Raw genomic sequence first — 15,192 nt, 5'->3', positions numbered from 1 at the left:
CTAATGTGTCTTGGCTAAGGTGTCTTGGCTAAGGTGTCTTGGCTAATGTGTCTTGGCTAAGGTGTCTTGGCTAATGTGTCTTGGCTAATTTGTCTTGGCTAATGTGTCTTGGCTAATGTGTCTTGGCTAATGTGTCTTGGCTAAGGTGTCTTGGCTAATGTGTCTTGGCTAAGGTGTCTTGGCTAAGGTGTCTTGGCTAATGTGTCTTGGCTAAGGTGTCTTGGCTAATGTGTCTTGGCTAAGGTGTCTTGGCTAAGGTGTCTTGGCTAAGGTGTCTTGGCTAAGGTGTCTTGGCTAAGGTGTCTTGGCTAATGTGTCTTGGCTAATGTGTCTTGGCTAAGGTGTCTTGGCTAATGTGTCTTGGCTAATGTGTCTTGGCTAATGTGTCTCGGCTAATGTGTCTTGGCTAATGTGTCTTGGCTAATTTGTCTTGGCTAATGTGTCTTGGCTAATGTGTCTTGGCTAATGTGTCTTGGCTAATGTGTCTTGGCTAAGGTGTCTTGGCTAAGGTGTCTTGGCTAACGTGTCTTGGCTAATGTGTCTTGGCTAAGGTGTCTTGGCTAATGTGTCTTGGCTAAGGTGTCTTGGCTAAAGTGTCTTGGCTAACGTGTCTTGGCTAAGGTGTCTTGGCTAAGGTGTCTTGGCTAAGGTGTCTTGGCTAAGGTGTCTTGGCTAATGTGTCTTGGCTAAGGTGTCTTGGCTAATGTGTCTTGGCTAATTTGTCTTGGCTAATGTGTTTTGGCTAAGGTGTCTTGGCTAATGTGTCTTGGCTAAGGTGTCTTGGCTAATGTGTCTTGGCTAATGTGTCTTGGCTAATGTGTCTCGGCTAATGTGTCTTGGCTAATGTGTCTTGGCTGATGTAACTTGGCTAAGGTGTCTTGGCTAATGTGTCTTGGCTAAGGTGTCTTGGCTAAAGTGTCTTGGCTAACGTGTCTTGGCTAAGGTGTCTTGGCTAATGTGTCTTGGCTAAGGTGTCTTGGCTAAGGTGTCTTGGCTAATGTGTCTTGGCTAAGGTGTCTTGGCTAAGGTGTCTTGGCTAATGTGACTTGGCTAAGGTGTCTTGGCTAATGTGTCTTGGCTAATTTGTCTTGGCTAATGTGTCTTGGCTAAGGTGTCTTGGCTAATGTGTCTTGGCTAATGTGTCTTGGCTAAGGTGTCTTGGCTAAGGTGTCTTGGCTAAGGTGTCTTGGCTAATGTGTCTTGGCTAATGTGTCTTGGCTAAGGTGTCTTGGCTAAGGTGTCTTGGCTAATGTGTCTTGGCTAAGGTGTCTTGGCTAATGTGTCTTGGCTAATTTGTCTTGGCTAATGTGTCTTGGCTAAGGTGTCTTGGCTAATGAGTCTTGGCTAATGTGTCTTGGCTAAGGTGTCTTGGCTAATGTGTCTTGGCTAAGGTGTCTTGGCTAAGGTGTCTTGGCTAATGTGTCTTGGCTAAGGTGTCTTGGCTAAGGTGTCTTGGCTAATGTGTCTTGGCTAAGGTGTCTTGGCTAATGTGTCTTGGCTAAGGTGTCTTGGCTAATGTGTCTTGGCTAAGGTGTCTTGGCTAAGGTGTCTTGGCTAATGTGTCTTGGCTAAGGTGTCTTGGCTAATGTGTCTTGGCTAATTTGTCTTGGCTAATGTGTTTTGGCTAAGGTGTCTTGGCTAATGTGTCTTGGCTAATGTGTCTTGGCTAAGGTGTCTTGGCTAATGTGTCTTGGCTAAGGTGTCTTGGCTAAGGTGTCTTGGCTAAGGTGTCTTGGCTAATGTGTCTTGGCTAAGGTGTCTTGGCTAATGTGTCTTGGCTAATGTGTCTTGGCTAAGGTGTCTTGGCTAAGGTGTCTTGGCTAAGGTGTCTTGGCTAATGTGTCTTGGCTAATGTGTCTTGGCTAAGGTGTCTTGGCTAATGTGTCTTGGCTAATGTGTCTTGGCTAATGTGTCTCGGCTAATGTGTCTTGGCTAATGTGTCTTGGCTAATGTAACTTGGCTAAGGTGTCTTGGCTAATGTGTCTTGGCTAATGTAACTTGGCTAAGGTGTCTTGGCTAATGTGTCTTGGCTAAGGTGTCTTGGCTAAAGTGTCTTGGCTAACGTGTCTTGGCTAAGGTGTCTTGGCTAAGGTGTCTTGGCTAAGGTGTCTTGGCTAAGGTGTCTTGGCTAATGTGTCTTGGCTAAGGTGTCTTGGCTAAGGTGTCTTGGCTAATGTGTCTTGGCTAAGGTGTCTTGGCTAATGTGTCTTGGCTAATTTGTCTTGGCTAATGTGTCTTGGCTAATGTGTCTTGGCTAATGTGTCTTGACTAATGTGTCTTGGCTAAGGTGTCTTGGCTAAGGTGTCTTGGCTAAGGTGTCTTGGCTAATGTGTCTTGGCTAATGTGTCTTGGCTAAGGTGTCTTGGCTAAGGTGTCTTGGCTAATGTGTCTTGGCTAAGGTGTCTTGGCTAATGTGTCTTTGCTAATTTGTCTTGGCTAATGTGTCTTGGCTAAGGTGTCTTGGCTAATGTGTCTTGGCTAATGTGTCTTGGCTAATGTGTCTTGGCTAAGGTGTCTTGGCTAATGTGTCTTGGCTAGTTTGTCTTGGCTAATGTGTCTTGGCTAAGGTGTCTTGGCTAATGTGTCTTGGCTAAGGTGTCTTGGCTAAGGTGTCTTGGCTAATGTGTCTTGGCTAAGGTGTCTTGGCTAATGTGTCTTGGCTAATTTGTCTTGGCTAATGTGTCTTGGCTAAGGTGTCTTGGCTAATGTGTCTTGGCTAATGTGTCTTGGCTAAGGTGTCTTGGCTAATGTGTCTTGGCTAAGGTGTCTTGGCTAAGGTGTCTTGGCTAATGTGTCTTGGCTAAGGTGTCTTGGCTAATGTGTCTTGGCTAAGGTGTCTTGGCTAAGGTGTCTTGGCTAATGTGTCTTGGCTAAGGTGTCTTGGCTAAGGTGTCTTGGCTAATGTGTCTTGGCTAATGTGTCTTGGCTAAGGTGTCTTGGCTAATGTGTCTTGGCTAATGTGTCTTGGCTAATGTGTCTCGGCTAATGTGTCTTGGCTAATGTGTCTTGGCTAATTTGTCTTGGCTAATGTGTCTTGGCTAATGTGTCTTGGCTAATGTGTCTTGGCTAATGTGTCTTGGCTAAGGTGTCTTGGCTAAGGTGTCTTGGCTAATGTGTCTTGGCTAAGGTGTCTTGGCTAAGGTGTCTTGGCTAAGGTGTCTTGGCTAAGGTGTCTTGGCTAATGTGTCTTGGCTAATGTGTCTTGGCTAAGGTGTCTTGGCTAATGTGTCTTGGCTAAGGTGTCTTGGCTAAAGTGTCTTGGCTAACGTGTCTTGGCTAAGGTGTCTTGGCTAAGGTGTCTTGGCTAAGGTGTCTTGGCTAAGGTGTCTTGGCTAATGTGTCTTGGCTAAGGTGTCTTGGCTAAGGTGTCTTGGCTAATGTGTCTTGGCTAATGTGTCTTGGCTAATGTGTCTTGGCTAATTTGTCTTGGCTAATGTGTCTTGGCTAAGGTGTCTTGGCTAATGTGTCTTGGCTAATGTGTCTTGGCTAAGGTGTCTTGGCTAAGGTGTCTTGGCTAAGGTGTCTTGGCTAATGTGTCTTGGCTAATGTGTCTTGGCTAAGGTGTCTTGGCTAAGGTGTCTTGGCTAATGTGTCTTGGCTAAGGTGTCTTGGCTAATGTGTCTTGGCTAATTTGTCTTGGCTAATGTGTCTTGGCTAAGGTGTCTTGGCTAATGTGTCTTGGCTAATGTGTCTTGGCTAAGGTGTCTTGGCTAATGTGTCTTGGCCAAGGTGTCTTGGCTAAGGTGTGTTTTCTAATGTGTCTTGGCTAAGGTGTCTTGGCTAATGTGTCTTGGCTAAGGTGTCTTGGCTAAGGTGTCTTGGCTAATGTGTCTTGGCTAAGGTGTCTTGGCTAAGGTGTCTTGGCTAAGGTGTCTTGGCTAATGTGTCTTGGCTAATGTGTCTTGGCTAAGGTGTCTTGGCTAAGGTGTCTTGGCTAATGTGTCTTGGCTAAGGTGTCTTGGCTAATGTGTCTTGGCTAATTTGTCTTGGCTAATGTGTCTTGGCTAAGGTGTCTTGGCTAATGTGTCTTGGCTAATGTGTCTTGGCTAAGGTGTCTTGGCTAATGTGTCTTGGCTAAGGTGTCTTGGCTAAGGTGTCTTGGCTAAGGTGTCTTGGCTAAGGTGTCTTGGCTAAGGTGTCTTGGCTAAGGTGGCTTGGCTAATGTGTCTTGGCTAAGGTGTCTTGGCTAATGTGTCTTGGCTAAGGTGTCTTGGCTTATGTGTCTTTGCTAATTTGTCTTGGCTAATGTGTTTTGGCTAAGGTGTCTTGGCTAATGTGTCTTGGCTAATGTGTCTTGGCTAAGGTGTCTTGGCTAATGTGTCTTGGCTAAGGTGTCTTGGCTAAGGTGTCTTGGCTAAGGTGTCTTGGCTAATGTGTCTTGGCTAATGTGTCTTGGCTAAGGTGTCTTGGCTAATGTGTCTTGGCCAAGGTGTCTTGGCTAAGGTGTGTTGGCTAATGTGTCTTGGCTAAGGTGTCTTGGCTAATGTGTCTTGGCTAAGGTGTCTTGGCTAAGGTGTCTTGGCTAATGTGTCTTGGCTAAGGTGTCTTGGCTAAGGTGTCTTGGCTAAGGTGTCTTGGCTAATGTGTCTTGGCTAATGTGTCTTGGCTAAGGTGTCTTGGCTAAGGTGTCTTGGCTAATGTGTCTTGGCTAAGGTGTCTTGGCTAATGTGTCTTGGCTAATTTGTCTTGGCTAATGTGTCTTGGCTAAGGTGTCTTGGCTAATGTGTCTTGGCTAATGTGTCTCGGCTAATGTGTCTTGGCTAATGTGTCTTGGCTAATGTGTCTTGGCTAATGTGTCTTGGCTAATGTGTCTCGGCTAATGTGTCTTGGCTAATGTGTCTTGGCTAATGTAACTTGGCTAAGGTGTCTTGGCTAATGTGTCTTGGCTAATGTGTCTTGGCTAAGGTGTCTTGGCTAATGTGTCTTGGCTAAGGTGTCTTGGCTAATGTGTCTTGGCTAAGGTGTCTTGGCTAAGGTGTCTTGGCTAATGTGTCTTGGCTAATGTGTCTTGGCTAAGGTGTCTTGGCTAATGTGTCTTGGCTAAGGTGTCTTGGCTAAGGTGTCTTGGCTAATGTGTCTCGGCTAATGTGTCTCGGCTAATGTGTCTTGGCTAATGTAACTTGGCTAAGGTGTCTTGGCTAATGTGTCTTGGCTAAGGTGTCTTGGCTAAAGTGTCTTGGCTAACGTGTCTTGGCTAAGGTGTCTTGGCTAATGTAACTTGGCTAAGGTGTCTTGGCTAATGTGTCTTGGCTAATGTGTCTTGGCTAAGGTGTCTTGGCTAATGTGTCTTGGCTAATGTAACTTGGCTAAGGTGTCTTGGCTAATGTGTCTTGGCTAATGTGTCTTGGCTAAGGTGTCTTGGCTAATGTGTCTTGGCTAAAGTGTCTTGGCTAATGTGTCTTGGCTAAGGTGTCTTGGCTAAGGTGTCTTGGCTAATGTGTCTTGGCTAATGTGTCTTGGCTAAGGTGTCTTGGCTAAGGTGTCTTGGCTAATGTGTCTTGGCTAATGTGTCTTGGCTAAGGTGTCTTGGCTAATGTGTCTTGGCTAATGTGTCTTGGCTAAGGTGTCTTGGCTAATGTGTCTTGGCTAAGGTGTCTTGGCTAATGTGTCTTGGCTAAGGTGTCTTGGCTAAGGTGTCTTGGCTAATGTGTCTTGGCTAAGGTGTCTTGGCTAATGTGTCTTGGCTAATTTGTCTTGGCTAATGTGTTTTGGCTAAGGTGTCTTGGCTAATGTGTCTTGGCTAATGTGTCTTGGCTAAGGTGTCTTGGCTAATGTGTCTTGGCTAAGGTGTCTTGGCTAAGGTGTCTTGGCTAAGGTGTCTTGGCTAAGGTGTCTTGGCTAAGGTGTCTTGGCTAATGTGTCTTGGCTAATGTGTCTTGGCTAAGGTGTCTTGGCTAAGGTGTCTTGGCTAAGGTGTCTTGGCTAATGTGTCTTGGCTAATGTGTCTTGGCTAAGGTGTCTTGGCTAATGTGTCTTGGCTAATGTGTCTTGGCTAATGTGTCTCGGCTAATGTGTCTTGGCTAATGTGTCTTGGCTAATGTAACTTGGCTAAGGTGTCTTGGCTAATGTGTCTTGGCTAAGGTGTCTTGGCTAAAGTGTCTTGGCTAACGTGTCTTGGCTAAGGTGTCTTGGCTAAGGTGTCTTGGCTAAGGTGTCTTGGCTAAGGTGTCTTGGCTAATGTGTCTTGGCTAAGGTGTCTTGGCTAAGGTGTCTTGGCTAATGTGTCTTGGCTAAGGTGTCTTGGCTAATGTGTCTTGGCTAATTTGTCTTGGCTAATGTGTCTTGGCTAAGGTGTCTTGGCTAATGTGTCTTGGCTAATGTGTCTTGGCTAAGGTGTCATGGCTAAGGTGTCTTGGCTAAGGTGTCTTGGCTAATGTGTCTTGGCTAATGTGTCTTGGCTAAGGTGTCTTGGCTAAGGTGTCTTGGCTAATGTGTCTTGGCTAAGGTGTCTTGGCTAATGTGTCTTTGCTAATTTGTCTTGGCTAATGTGTCTTGGCTAATGTGTCTTGGCTAATGTGTCTTGGCTAATGTGTCTTGGCTAATGTGTCTTGGCTAAGGTGTCTTGGCTAATGTGTCTTGGCTAATTTGTCTTGGCTAATGTGTCTTGGCTAAGGTGTCTTGGCTAATGTGTCTTGGCTAAGGTGTCTTGGCTAAGGTGTCTTGGCTAATGTGTCTTGGCTAAGGTGTCTTGGCTAAGGTGTCTTGGCTAATGTGTCTTGGCTAATGTGTCTCGGCTAATGTGTCTTGGCTAAGGTGTCTTGGCTAATGTGTCTTGGCTAAGGTGTCTTGGCTAAGGTGTCTTGGCTAATGTGTCTTGGCTAAGGTGTCTTGGCTAAGGTGTCTTGGCTAAGGTGTCTTGGCTAATGTGTCTTGGCTAATGTGTCTTGGCTAAGGTGTCTTGGCTAAGGTGTCTTGGCTAATGTGTCTTGGCTAAGGTGTCTTGGCTAATGTGTCTTGGCTAATTTGTCTTGGCTAATGTGTCTTGGCTAAGGTGTCTTGGCTAATGTGTCTTGGCTAATGTGTCTTGGCTAAGGTGTCTTGGCTAATGTGTCTTGGCTAAGGTGTCTTGGCTAAGGTGTCTTGGCTAAGGTGTCTTGGCTAAGGTGTCTTGGCTAAGGTGTCTTGGCTAAGGTGGCTTGGCTAATGTGTCTTGGCTAAGGTGTCTTGGCTAATGTGTCTTGGCTAAGGTGTCTTGGCTTATGTGTCTTTGCTAATTTGTCTTGGCTAATGTGTTTTGGCTAAGGTGTCTTGGCTAATGTGTCTTGGCTAATGTGTCTTGGCTAAGGTGTCTTGGCTAATGTGTCTTGGCTAAGGTGTCTTGGCTAAGGTGTCTTGGCTAAGGTGTCTTGGCTAATGTGTCTTGGCTAATGTGTCTTGGCTAAGGTGTCTTGGCTAATGTGTCTTGGCCAAGGTGTCTTGGCTAAGGTGTGTTGGCTAATGTGTCTTGGCTAAGGTGTCTTGGCTAATGTGTCTTGGCTAAGGTGTCTTGGCTAAGGTGTCTTGGCTAATGTGTCTTGGCTAAGGTGTCTTGGCTAAGGTGTCTTGGCTAAGGTGTCTTGGCTAATGTGTCTTGGCTAATGTGTCTTGGCTAAGGTGTCTTGGCTAAGGTGTCTTGGCTAATGTGTCTTGGCTAAGGTGTCTTGGCTAATGTGTCTTGGCTAATTTGTCTTGGCTAATGTGTCTTGGCTAAGGTGTCTTGGCTAATGTGTCTTGGCTAATGTGTCTCGGCTAATGTGTCTTGGCTAATGTGTCTTGGCTAATGTGTCTTGGCTAATGTGTCTTGGCTAATGTGTCTCGGCTAATGTGTCTTGGCTAATGTGTCTTGGCTAATGTAACTTGGCTAAGGTGTCTTGGCTAATGTGTCTTGGCTAATGTGTCTTGGCTAAGGTGTCTTGGCTAATGTGTCTTGGCTAAGGTGTCTTGGCTAATGTGTCTTGGCTAAGGTGTCTTGGCTAAGGTGTCTTGGCTAATGTGTCTTGGCTAATGTGTCTTGGCTAAGGTGTCTTGGCTAATGTGTCTTGGCTAAGGTGTCTTGGCTAAGGTGTCTTGGCTAATGTGTCTCGGCTAATGTGTCTCGGCTAATGTGTCTTGGCTAATGTAACTTGGCTAAGGTGTCTTGGCTAATGTGTCTTGGCTAAGGTGTCTTGGCTAAAGTGTCTTGGCTAACGTGTCTTGGCTAAGGTGTCTTGGCTAATGTAACTTGGCTAAGGTGTCTTGGCTAATGTGTCTTGGCTAATGTGTCTTGGCTAAGGTGTCTTGGCTAATGTGTCTTGGCTAATGTAACTTGGCTAAGGTGTCTTGGCTAATGTGTCTTGGCTAATGTGTCTTGGCTAAGGTGTCTTGGCTAATGTGTCTTGGCTAAAGTGTCTTGGCTAAGGTGTCTTGGCTAATGTGTCTTGGCTAATGTGTCTTGGCTAAGGTGTCTTGGCTAATGTGTCTTGGCTAAGGTGTCTTGGCTAATGTGTCTTGGCTAAGGTGTCTTGGCTAAGGTGTCTTGGCTAATGTGTCTTGGCTAAGGTGTCTTGGCTAATGTGTCTTGGCTAATTTGTCTTGGCTAATGTGTTTTGGCTAAGGTGTCTTGGCTAATGTGTCTTGGCTAATGTGTCTTGGCTAAGGTGTCTTGGCTAATGTGTCTTGGCTAAGGTGTCTTGGCTAAGGTGTCTTGGCTAATGTGTCTTGGCTAATGTGTCTTGGCTAAGGTGTCTTGGCTAAGGTGTCTTGGCTAATGTGTCTTGGCTAATGTGTCTTGGCTAAGGTGTCTTGGCTAATGTGTCTTGGCTAATGTGTCTTGGCTAAGGTGTCTTGGCTAATGTGTCTTGGCTAAGGTGTCTTGGCTAATGTGTCTTGGCTAAGGTGTCTTGGCTAAGGTGTCTTGGCTAATGTGTCTTGGCTAAGGTGTCTTGGCTAATGTGTCTTGGCTAATTTGTCTTGGCTAATGTGTTTTGGCTAAGGTGTCTTGGCTAATGTGTCTTGGCTAATGTGTCTTGGCTAAGGTGTCTTGGCTAATGTGTCTTGGCTAAGGTGTCTTGGCTAAGGTGTCTTGGCTAAGGTGTCTTGGCTAAGGTGTCTTGGCTAAGGTGTCTTGGCTAATGTGTCTTGGCTAATGTGTCTTGGCTAAGGTGTCTTGGCTAAGGTGTCTTGGCTAAGGTGTCTTGGCTAATGTGTCTTGGCTAATGTGTCTTGGCTAAGGTGTCTTGGCTAATGTGTCTTGGCTAATGTGTCTTGGCTAATGTGTCTCGGCTAATGTGTCTTGGCTAATGTGTCTTGGCTAATGTAACTTGGCTAAGGTGTCTTGGCTAATGTGTCTTGGCTAAGGTGTCTTGGCTAAAGTGTCTTGGCTAACGTGTCTTGGCTAAGGTGTCTTGGCTAAGGTGTCTTGGCTAAGGTGTCTTGGCTAAGGTGTCTTGGCTAATGTGTCTTGGCTAAGGTGTCTTGGCTAAGGTGTCTTGGCTAATGTGTCTTGGCTAAGGTGTCTTGGCTAATGTGTCTTGGCTAATTTGTCTTGGCTAATGTGTCTTGGCTAAGGTGTCTTGGCTAATGTGTCTTGGCTAATGTGTCTTGGCTAAGGTGTCATGGCTAAGGTGTCTTGGCTAAGGTGTCTTGGCTAATGTGTCTTGGCTAATGTGTCTTGGCTAAGGTGTCTTGGCTAAGGTGTCTTGGCTAATGTGTCTTGGCTAAGGTGTCTTGGCTAATGTGTCTTTGCTAATTTGTCTTGGCTAATGTGTCTTGGCTAATGTGTCTTGGCTAATGTGTCTTGGCTAATGTGTCTTGGCTAATGTGTCTTGGCTAAGGTGTCTTGGCTAATGTGTCTTGGCTAATTTGTCTTGGCTAATGTGTCTTGGCTAAGGTGTCTTGGCTAATGTGTCTTGGCTAAGGTGTCTTGGCTAAGGTGTCTTGGCTAATGTGTCTTGGCTAAGGTGTCTTGGCTAAGGTGTCTTGGCTAAGGTGTCTTGGCTAATGTGTCTTGGCTAATGTGTCTTGGCTAAGGTATCTTGGCTAAGGTGTCTTGGCTAATGTGTCTTGGCTAAGGTGTCTTGGCTAATGTGTCTTGGTTAATGTGTCTTGGCTAAGGTGTCTTGGCTAAGGTGTCTTGGCTAAGGTGTCTTGGCTAATGTGTCTTGGCTAAGGTGTCTTGGCTAATGTGTCTTGGCTAAGGTGTCTTGGCTAAGGTGTCTTGGCTAATGTGTCTTGGCTAAGGTGTCTTGGCTAAGGTGTCTTGGCTAATGTGTCTTGGCTAATGTGTCTTGGCTAAGGTGTCTTGGCTAATGTGTCTTGGCTAATGTGTCTTGGCTAAGGTGTCTTGGCTAAGGTGTCTTGGCTAAGGTGTCTTGGCTAATGTGTCTTGGCTAATGTGTCTTGGCTAATTTGTCTTGGCTAAGGTGTCTTGGCTAATGTGTCTTGGCTAAGGTGTCTTGGCTAATGTGTCTTTGCTAATTTGTCTTGGCTAATGTGTCTTGGCTAAGGTGTCTTGGCTAATGTGTCTTGACTAATGTGTCTTGGCTAATGTGTCTTGGCTAAGGTGTCTTGGCTAATGTGTCTTGGCTAATTTGTCTTGGCTAATGTGTCTTGGCTAAGGTGTCTTGGCTAATGTGTCTTGGCTAAGGTGTCTTGGCTAAGGTGTCTTGGCTAATGTGTCTTGGCTAAGGTGTCTTGGCTAATGTGTCTTGGCTAATTTGTCTTGGCTAATGTGTCTTGGCTAAGGTGTCTTGGCTAATGTGTCTTGGCTAATGTGTCTTGGCTAAGGTGTCTTGGCTAATGTGTCTTGGCTAAGGTGTCTTGGCTAAGGTGTCTTGGCTAATGTGTCTTGGCTAAGGTGTCTTGGCTAATGTGTCTTGGCTAAGGTGTCTTGGCTAAGGTGTCTTGGCTAATGTGTCTTGGCTAAGGTGTCTTGGCTAAGGTGTCTTGGCTAATGTGTCTTGGCTAATGTGTCTTGGCTAAGGTGTCTTGGCTAATGTGTCTTGGCTAATGTGTCTTGGCTAATGTGTCTCGGCTAATGTGTCTTGGCTAATGTGTCTTGGCTAATTTGTCTTGGCTAATGTGTCTTGGCTAAGGTGTCTTGGCTAATGTGTCTTGGCTAATGTGTCTTGGCTAAGGTGTCTTGGCTAAGGTGTCTTGGCTAATGTGTCTTGGCTAAGGTGTCTTGGCTAAGGTGTCTTGGCTAATGTGTCTTGGCTAATGTGTCTTGGCTAAGGTGTCTTGGCTAATGTGTCTTGGCTAAGGTGTCTTGGCTAAAGTGTCTTGGCTAACGTATCTTGGCTAAGGTGTCTTGGCTAAGGTGTCTTGGCTAAGGTGTCTTGGCTAAGGTGTCTTGGCTAATGTGTCTTGGCTAAGGTGTCTTGGCTAAGGTGTCTTGGCTAATGTGTCTTGGCTAATGTGTCTTGGCTAATGTGTCTTGGCTAATTTGTCTTGGCTAATGTGTCTTGGCTAAGGTGTCTTGGCTAATGTGTCTTGGCTAATGTGTCTTGGCTAAGGTGTCTTGGCTAAGGTGTCTTGGCTAAGGTGTCTTGGCTAATGTGTCTTGGCTAAGGTGTCTTGGCTAAGGTGTCTTGGCTAAGGTGTCTTGGCTAATGTGTCTTGGCTAATGTGTCTTGGCTAATGTGTCTTGGCTAAGGTGTCTTCGCTAATGTGTCTTGGCTAAGGTGTCTTGGCTAATGTGTCTTGGCTAAGGTGTCTTGGCTAATGTGTCTTGGCTAAGGTGTCTTGGCTAAGGTGTCTTGGCTAATGTGTCTTGGCTAAGGTGTCTTGGCTAAGGTGTCTTGGCTAATGTGTCTTGGCTAATGTGTCTTGGCTAAGGTGTCTTGGCTAATGTGTCTTGGCTAATGTGTCTTGGCTAATGTGTCTCGGCTAATGTGTCTTGGCTAATGTGTCTTGGCTAAGGTGTCTTGGCTAAGGTGTCTTGGCTAATGTGTCTTGGCTAATGTGTCTTGGCTAATGTGTCTTGGCTAAGGTGTCTTGGCTAAGGTGTCTTGGCTAATGTGTCTTGGCTAATGTGTCTTGGCTAAGGTGTCTTGGCTAAGGTGTCTTGGCTAATGTGTCTTGGCTAATGTGTCTTGGCTAAGGTGTCTTGGCTAATGTGTCTTGGCTAATGTGTCTTGGCTGATGTGTCTTGGCTAAGGTGTCTTGGCTAATGTGTCTTGGCTAATGTGTTTTGGCTAAGGTGTCTTGGCTAATGTGTCTTGGCTAATGTGTCTTGGCTAATGTGTCTTGGCTAAGGTGTCCTGGCTAAGGTGTCTTGGCTAAGGTGTCTTGGCTAAGGTGTCTTGGCTAATGTGTCTTGGCTAATGTGTCTTGGCTAAGGTGTCTTGGCTAATGTGTCTTGGCTCAGGTGTCTTGGCTAATGTGTCTTGGCTAATGTGTCTTGGCTAATGTGTCTTGGCTAAGGTGTCTTGGCTAAGGTGTCATGGCTAATGTGTCTTGGCTAATGTGTCTTGGCTAATGTGTCTTGGCTAAGGTGTCTTGGCTAAGGTGTCTTGGCTAATGTGTCTTGGCTAAGGTGTCTTGGCTAAGGTGTCTTCGCTAATGTGTCTTGGCTAAGGTGTCTTGGCTAATGTGTCTTGGCTAAGGTGTCTTGGCTAATGTGTCTTGGATAAGGTGTATTGGCTAAGGTGTATTGGCTAAGGTGTCTTGGCTAAGGTGTCTTGGCTAAGGTGTCTTGGCTAAGGTGTCTTGGCTAATGTGTCTTGGCTAAGGTGTCTTGGCTAATGTGTCTTGGCTAATGTGTCTTGGCTAAGGTGTCTCGGCTAAGGTGTCTTGGCTAATGTGTCTTGGCTAAGGTGTCTTGGCTAATGTGTCTTGGCTAAGGTGTCTTGGCTAAGGTGTCTTGGCTAATGTGTCTTGGCTAAGGTGTCTTGGCTAAGGTGTCTTGGCTAAGGTGTCTTGGCTAATGTGTCTTGGCTAATCTGCTTGGCTAATGTGTCTTGGCTAAGGTGTCTTGGCTAATGTGTCTTGGCTAAGGTGTCTTGGCTAAGGTGTCTTGGCTAATGTGTCTCGGCTAATGTGTCTTGGCTTAGGTGTCTTGGCTAAGGTGTCTTGGCTAAGGTGTCTTGGCTAAGGTGTCTCGGCTAATGTGTCTTGGCTAATGTGTCTTGGCTAAGGTGTCTTGGCTAATGTGTCTTGGCTAAGGTGTCTTGGCTAATGTGTCTTGGCTAATGTGTCTTGGCTAAGGTGTCTTGGCTAATGTGTCTTGGCTAAGGTGTCTTGGCTAAGGTGTCTTGGCTAATGTGTCTTGGCTAATGTGTCTTGGCTAAGGTGTCTTGGCTAATGTGTCTTGGCTAATGTGTCTTGGCTAAGGTGTCTTGGCTAATGTGTTTTGGCTAAAGTGTCTTGGCTGAGGTGTCTTGGCTAAGGTGTCTTGGCTAAGGTGTCTTGGCTAAGGTGTCTTGGCTAAGGTGTCTTGGCTAAGGTGTCTTGGCTAATGTGTCTTGGCTAAGGTGTCTCGGCTAATGTGTCTTGGCTAATGTGTCTTGGCTAAGGTGTCTTGGCTAATGTGTCTTGGCTAATGTGTCTTGGCTAATGTGTCTTGGCTAAAGTGTCTTGGCTAAGGTGTCTTGGCTAAGGTGTCTTGGCTAAGGTGTCTTGGCTAATGTGTCTTGGCTAAGGTGTCTTGGCTAATGTGTCTTGGCTAAGGTGTCTTGGCTAAGGTGTCTTGGCTAAGGTGTCTTGGCTAAGGTGTGTTGGCTAAGGAGTCTTGGCTAAGGTGTCTTGGCTAAGGTGTCTTGGCTAAGGTGTCTTGGCTAATGTGTCTTGGCTAAGGTGTCTTGGCTAAGGTGTCTTGGCTAAGGTGTCTTGGCTAATGTGTCTTGGCTAAGGTGTCTTGGCTAAGGTGTCTCGGCTAATGTGTCTTGGCTAATGTGTCTTGGCTAAGGTGTCTTGGCTAAGGTGTCTTGGCTAAGGTGTCTTGGCTAAGGTGTCTTGGCTAAGGTGTCTTGGATAAGGTGTATTGGCTAAGGTGTCTTGGCTAAGGTGTCTTGGCTAAGGTGTCTTGGCTCAGGTGTCTTGGCTAAGGTGTCTTGGCTAAGGTGTCTTGGCTAAGGTGTCTTGGCTAATGTGTCTTGGCTAATGTGTCTTGGATAAGGTGTATTGGCTAAGGTGTATTGGCTAAGGTGTCTTGGCTAAGGTGTCTTGGCTAAGGTGTCTTGGCTAAGGTGTCTTGGCTAAGGTGTCTTCGCTAATGTGTCTTGGCTAAGGTGTCTTGGCTAATGTGTCTTGGCTAATGTGTCTTGGCTAAGGTGTCTCGGCTAAGGTGTCTTGGCTAATGTGTCTTGGCTAAGGTGTCTTGGCTAATGTGTCTTGGCTAAGGTGTCTTGGCTAAGGTGTCTTGGCTAATGTGTCTTGGCTAAGGTGTCTCGGCTAAGGTGTCTTGGCTAAGGTGTCTTGGTTAAGGTGTCTTGGCTAATGTGTCTTGGCTAATGTGTCTTGGCTAAGGTGTCTTGGCTAAGGTGTCTTGGCTAAGGTGTCTTGGCTAAGGTGTCTCGGCTAATGTGTCTTGGCTAATGTGTCTTGGCTAAGGTGTCTTGGCTAAGGTGTCTTGGCTAATGTGTCTCGGCTAAGGGGTCTTGGCTAATGTGTCTTGGCTAATGTGTCTTGGCTAAGGTGTCTTGGCTAATGTGTCTTGGCTAAGGTGTCTTGGCTAAGGTGTCTTGGCTAATGTGTCTTGGCTAATGTGTCTTGGCTAAGGTGTCTTGGCTAATGTGTCTTGGCTAATGTGTCTTGGCTAAGGTGTCTTGGCTAATGTGTTTTGGCTAAAGTGTCTTGGCTGAGGTGTCTTGGCTAAGGTGTCTTGGCTAAGGTGTCTTGGCTAAGGTGTCTTGGCTAATGTGTCTTGGCTAAGGTGTCTCGGCTAATGTGTCTTGGCTAATGTGTCTTGGCTAAGGTGTCTTGGCTAATGTGTCTTGGCTAATGTGTCTTGGCTAATGTGTCTTGGCTAATGTGTCTTGGCTAAAGTGTCTTGGCTAAGGTGTCTTGGCTAAGGTGTCTTGGCTAAGGTGTCTTGGCTAATGTGTCTTGGCTAAGGTGTCTTGGCTAATGTGTCTTGGATAAGGTGTCTTGGCTAAGGTGTCTTGGCTAAGGTGTCTTGGCTAATGTGTCTTGGCTAAGGAGTCTTGGCTAATTTGTCTTGGCTAAGGTGTCTTGGCTAAGGTGTCTTGGCTAATGTGTCTTGGCTAATGTGTTTTGGCTAAGGTGTCTTGGCTA

The 15,192-nt window shown here is 46.0% G+C and overlaps 1 long non-coding RNA gene across 1 annotated transcript in view; it reads left to right on the top strand.

The window, feature by feature from the left end:
* Positions 1-12,580, top strand: part of LOC125774535 (uncharacterized) — a 35,605-nt gene extending 23,025 nt beyond the window's left edge. The window contains exon 3 of the long non-coding RNA XR_007421019.1: positions 12,116-12,580. This is a non-coding gene — a long non-coding RNA (uncharacterized LOC125774535). The remainder of the gene's footprint in view (positions 1-12,115) is intronic.
* The last annotated feature ends 2,612 nt before the right edge of the window (positions 12,581-15,192 follow it).

This window comes from Anopheles funestus, unplaced genomic scaffold (assembly GCF_943734845.2).
Source record: "Anopheles funestus unplaced genomic scaffold, idAnoFuneDA-416_04 scaffold_19_ctg1, whole genome shotgun sequence".
Taxonomy (NCBI): Eukaryota; Metazoa; Arthropoda; class Insecta; order Diptera; family Culicidae; genus Anopheles; species Anopheles funestus.
This window is presented reverse-complemented; position numbering and strand designations above follow the sequence as displayed.